Below are 6,169 nucleotides of genomic sequence, written 5' to 3'. Positions count from 1 at the left end.
CTCCTTTTGATTGGACAGAAAATGCTCCAACTCTCGGTGACTCCGCCTCCGCCCCCCGGTTCTGAGCCTTCAGATCCCCGCCCACTTCGTTGTTCTCCGGAGATGAATTTCTCAATCTCAGCCAAACATTTCTCTACACATGGTGAGCATAATTTATGCTGACTGGCTCATGCATACATGAAGCAAACTGAGAAATATTCGTTCTCATAGTGAGAGAAATGTTTCACTTCTTTCCTCCCAAGGACCCATTCACTAATTCCTTAAAAAGCATTTTTTGAACGCACCTATTATGTGCAAGAACCCCGTGCTGGTTGCCGAAGGGGCTCGAATATCAAAAAGACATAGCCGCTAATATCCAAGGGTACCAAAGACACAGACATGGAAAGTTAAATAATAAAAAGCAATAGGAAACTGCTTCTGAGCCCTCACAAAGCAGTGATTAATTCCAAATGAATGATGCGATGAGAATTATGAGCTTAAAAGAGAGCAAGAGCCTGATGCGTTTGGACCAGCCAGAAGGCTTGTTCAAATTCAGTATTCTCCTCTTCCTCTACTTCCTCTCTGGCTATGAATAAGAAGAAAAGGAAAATGAAACATGGGACTCGCCTAATTTATATATTGACCAAGGAGGTACTTCCCAGCTCTTAACTCTTTTCTGTTTAAACCCCACAATAAACAGGCTCCTCTATGCCCCACCTTCTAGAATACTGGAAAATTCCATTTTGGATTATTTAAGGCCACCTAGGATTAGAAGCAGAATCAGGGATGGTCATAGATGAATTAGAATTCAGTTGTATAGATATATCCAGTCCAGCTAACCGTTGTATTCCGTGATCCTGCACCATTCACAAAACTCCAGTGCTAGATCCTTATCCCATAGATCTATGCAATGTTGATACTGTAAAGTAACGAAAGCTTGAACTGATAATTCCTAGGCACAAATCAGATGTTAGATCAAATGCTCCCAATGGGAAAGAAGATAATTTGTCTATCGTGTTTACTGGTTTGGCTGATTTTTTGGTCCTAAATTCCAGCACTTGTATTTCATTTCTCATCCTCTCAGGAGGTGCCCAGCAGCCCTGGGGGGCCTGGGAACAGACAGTGGACCTGGCCCCAAAGACTAATGAAGTGACTTGGAAAGCACCCATTTTGGTTACCACTTTCATTCAACGGCTTCCAGGACTCACCCTCTGCTCCCATTCAGTGTAGAATCTAAAGTCTGCTGTCTCTAAAGTATAACCCCACGTCTTTACCCCAAGGCAAACTTCTCAGATGCTGTCTGAATTCTCAGCCAGAGGCCTTTCCACGCCTGTCACCTGGGCATTATTTTCTTTCTTTATTATTTATGCCCCACCTGCTTTCAAAATGGACACATGAAAGATACTTCTAAACCCATTAAGAAAAATAGTCAACAGATAAGATCAATTTCCAGGCTGAAAGGAGGGTGTGTGATAATGTTTTACCATAAACAAGTCATAAAGGTTACTCTTTAAATTTCTATAGCATTGTCTTCAAGTTATGTGCCTTGTGCAACATATATGTGAACATACCATGTCTATTTCCCCACCCCTTCCCCCAAGATGAGATTCAGCTTTATGTCCCTCTCATAATGCCTAGCACAGTGCTTTCTCGGTTGGAGATTCAGAAGACATTTCGTTCAAAATTAACCTATCAAGCAAGCATCTACCATGTGCCAGGTACCGGGGCTTAGCACCGGGGGTGTGGTGATGCTCAACACACACCTCTTTCCACAGAAAGAGAGAAAAACAACATTTAGAGGGTAGCATTAGAAAGATGGATAGAGATGGGCCAAAGTGCTTTGGGAGCAAGAAGGAGACCCCCCAGGAGCCCCTTCCTAGGGGTACCAGGAAAGTTTCTAGTAAGGTTGCCTTTGAGCTGATGCTCTGATGCTCATTGAAGGCAGCCAATCTGAGAGGCCCAAGGATACAGAGATGAGTAGGCGTCCAACATACTCTATTTTCAAGCTGTTCATGGTCAAACACCTAATCTTGAAAGCTGAATAGGAAGCAGCCAGGTAGACCAGAAATAACATCTACAAAGGCCCAGAGATGTGAAAAGTGACAAGGTGTTTATCATGGCTTCTCCAGGGGCACTGGCTGTGGGAGATGCCCGAGAAGCAGATGAGACCACAGAGGGGCCGGGGTGAAAGGCCTTGTGCTGAGAAGAGGTGTAAACTTGACTGGAAAGGTAGTAGAGAGGTGCTGAGTCATTTTTCGGGAAGTGGTATGATTAAATTAGCAGCTGAGCTGAGCCCCAATCCTGCTAATGTAGATAATATCCCTCTGCACCCCACCCACTCCCACCCCTCACCCCCAACTTCTATTGTAAGTTGGAGATTTTTCTTTTTCTTTTTTTTTTAAATGGAGGTACTGGGAACCCAGGACCTGGTGCACGTTGAGCTCTACCGCTGAGCTATGCCCTCCCCTGGAGGTTTTTCTTTTATAACGGAGGGCTGGAGTGGGGCAAACGTTCTCCCGCTCCCTGTGTTTTTGCCTCCATCCATAAAACAGAAACTTCGGCCTTCTTGTAAAGATTAGGAAAAATGGTCCAGCCCTTCTCTCCAGACCCCTCCCTACCTCCCCTCCCCTGACCCCAGCCCCAGGGGAAGAGAGCCTGAGCTGACTCGTGAGTTTAGGGGGAAGTCCCAGTGCGAGCCCAGGCCAGTCCCCTCTTGGCTCTCTTTTGGAGCTGGAAGCCCACAAGTAATAGGCACTCTCCTGCTCCCTGTGGGTGGTGAGCCCACCAGCGCAGGCCCTGCCCTGTGCCCGGAGGGTGCAGGAGCTGCAGCCTCGACCTGCTCTGCCGGTGCGGGGTCAGGCCAACGTGGAGGGGGCGGCGGGAGAAGCAGGATTCCCATTTCTCCACCTGGAGCCCGGCTGTGATCTCCACACTCACAGTGTGAGTCATAAACAGATATTTTTGAGAAGTAGGTGAGGAATTGTCATCAACAAAACACATCCATCTGGATTTGAATTCCAGTTTCTCAAAGTACTGGTAATGTGGCCTTGGGCAAATTAAATTCTCTCTCTTAACACTTAGTTTTGTCTCTGTAATGTGAGACTAACAGTCGGAGGGTGCTTACTTCATGTAGTGGTTGTGAGGATTAAATAAGGCAGAGCACACAATCTCTAGTGCTTGGCTTTCATTCATTCACTTAGTCAGTCAGTTGACACTTTTTTTTAATTCTTATTTTTTATTGAAGTATAGTCGATTTACAATGTGAGTTTCAAGTGTAGAGCAAAGCAATTCAGTTATACATATACATACATTATTTCAGATTCTTTTCCACTACAGCTCATTACAAGAAATTGAATATAGTTCCCTGTGCTATACAGTAGGTCCTTGTTTATCTATTTTATGTATAGTAATGTGTATCTGCTAATCCCAAATTCCTAATCTATCCCTCCCCCCTTTACCCCTGACAACCAGTTTTTTTCCTATGTCCATCAACACATATTTATTGACAGCCTGTAAGCCAGGCTCTGCTGAGGGTGCTGGGCATGAAGCTTTGAATGAGACAAACACAACGCCTGCCCTCTGGAGCTTATGTTTTGGTCGGAGAGAGTAAATAAATAAAATTATGGTCAGGAAAGGCCTTTCCAAGAAGATAATGTTTGGGTTGAGACTGACATAAGAAGTCGTAGTGGAGGAGAGGGTATAGCTCAGCGGTAGAGCCCATGCTTAACACACGCAAGGTCCCAGGTTCGATCCCCAGAACCTCCATTAAATAGAAGAATAAATAAACCTGATTACCTCCCCCCAGTTTAAAAAAAAAGGCATTTATGAAAAGAAATAAGGAAAGAGAATTCTAGGCAGAGGGAAAAGCAGAGCAAGTCAAGGAACATTCAAGGGACTTGCCCACAAATACTTCTGTAGCACTTACTGTGTGCGGGGCACAGTGCCAGACACTGGGGTAACGATGCTGAAACAGTCACAGGAGGGCCCCCGCCCTCAGGGAGCTCACAGTCCAGTGTGTAAGCAGGTATGCTGTGTGTGCAGTCTTTGTTGCGGAGTCAGGAAAGCCTCTGAGAAGGCAGCACTGAAGCTGAGATCTGAAAGTGGAGGAGGAGCCCTGGAGAACGTTCGGAGGAAAGAGAACAGTGGGAACAAAGTCACTTGGGTAGGAAAGAACATGGCTTTTCCCAGGAACCGACAGAGGTCAAAACACCTGTCACATCGGCAGAACAAGGGGGACTGTAGTTCAAGACGAGGTGGAGAGTTTGGCACAGGCCTGACCATTCAGGCCATGGGAATAGTCTGACTCTTGTGCATAAGCAAAGAATACCATTTAAACTGGGCCAAGGGAAAAAGGATCACTCAGGTGTCAGCAAAGATCTGGTGCAGGCAGAAATGAGCTCAAATGGTGTCACTGGCAATCTGTGTCTCTCTCCTGTCTCTGTTTTCCTCTGGGTTTGTTTCAATTCCAAAAGGACAAGATGTGGCATGAGTGTCATCACTGAAGAACAGAAGATTCAGCTCTATTTTCTAGTTGTTTAGCATCCTAGAAGACTGCAATAGTTTTCCAATGATTGCTGCAAAATGTCCTCATCAGGCCAAGGTGGGATATACATCTGTCCCTAGACTGTTCACTGTGACCAGGGGAAGGGCTCTCCTGCTACTCAGTCCTGAGGCAAGCACCCACTTTCGATCTGGGGAAAGGATTAGTTCTATCTGAAGTGTACACTGATATTATGATAAAAGTGGGTCCCCAAAGGAAAGTTCAGGGTGCTGAACCAAAAGAAGGGAAGTGGGGACTGAAGGGCAGGCTGACAACCCCACCACTGAGCACCCCACCACGGTAAGGAGTTTGGATTGTATTCTAACCAGAATGGGAAACCACTGAAGGGTTAGTTATAAGAAGGGGCAAGTATTCTCTAAGCTTTAAAATGATCACTCTTTATTAACACACAAAAAAGCCCCCTTTCACAGTGTTTTGATGACGATGCTGATGACAACGAAGACGATAATGATTAGAAGAGGGGTGGGTCCCTTGTTTGGCACACGAAGCCACTCCGTAAGGTGCACTCAGAACTTGAAAAGGCAACTCTCTGACAGTGAAACTAATAAGAACCAATGAATAATGAATGAAGTTAATCACCTGAGAAAGTAAGCTGTCCTGAGAGAAGGTAAAACCCTGAAAAGGAATTTGGGGAGTCACCAGATCAAATTAAGGGAAGAAGAATACTATTTCATCCAAACACAACTGAATAGTAAGGAACAAAACTCATAATATAATTAATCATATTATAATTTTTCTGCAAAAAGAATTATTAATAGAAAAGCTGGTCTGCATGTTCAAAAAGTTGATTTGGGGCAAGTCTTGGCTTTTACCCAGCACTGTTCTAGGAGAAAAAGAGGAAAACAGTGCATGTGACAGACAGGAGTGCCATGGTCATTAGCAAGGTGTACTCTGATGTGGCACAGGGAGAATTCATCAGATTTTATCATAATCTGTATAAAAATAGCCCTTCTGATTATGCAACTCTTTTTGTTTTTTTATTGAAGTGTAGTTGATTTACAGTTTTGTGTTAGTTTCTGGTGTACAGCATAGTGATTCAGTTATACATACATATTTTTTTTCATATTCTTTTTCATTATAGGTTATTATAAGCTATTGAATGTAGTTCCCTGTGCTATCCAGCAGGACCTTGCTGTTTATTTTGTATACAGTAGTTTGTATCTGCTAATCCCAAATGCAACTTTTTCCTTACCATTCTTCTGAGCAATTTTTTTATTTTCCAGATACCCTGAGGGAGGGGTGCACTGTCCCCACTCCTCATTCGTTCTTTCCACATACATGTACAACAGAGTAACTGCAACATCTCAGGCAGGTGCAGGGTTCTAGCTTTCACAGAATTTACTTCTAGTGGAGGTGACAAGCATTAATCAAATAATCACGAGTTTGGTGGGAACATAAACATTCAGTCCACAGCACCCTCCAAAACAGCATTTTCCCCTGAGAACCTGGGCTCCAATGTTAGGCCTCCTCAATATATTTCAAGCACAGGAGTCCATACTTCCACAGCTCAGTGCACAGGGTATTTCAGAATACAAATATATATGGATAAATTGAGTTATGAATTCAAAGTCTCCATTTATGCAGTTTGCACTGATACTGCAAGGCATTGATCTTCCTTTTTTCTGGATT

Source organism: Camelus bactrianus, chromosome 9 (assembly GCF_048773025.1).
Source record: "Camelus bactrianus isolate YW-2024 breed Bactrian camel chromosome 9, ASM4877302v1, whole genome shotgun sequence".
Lineage (NCBI taxonomy): Eukaryota > Metazoa > Chordata > Mammalia > Artiodactyla > Camelidae > Camelus > Camelus bactrianus.
The sequence above is the reverse complement of the archived record's forward strand: the minus strand, read 5'-3'. Positions refer to the sequence as shown.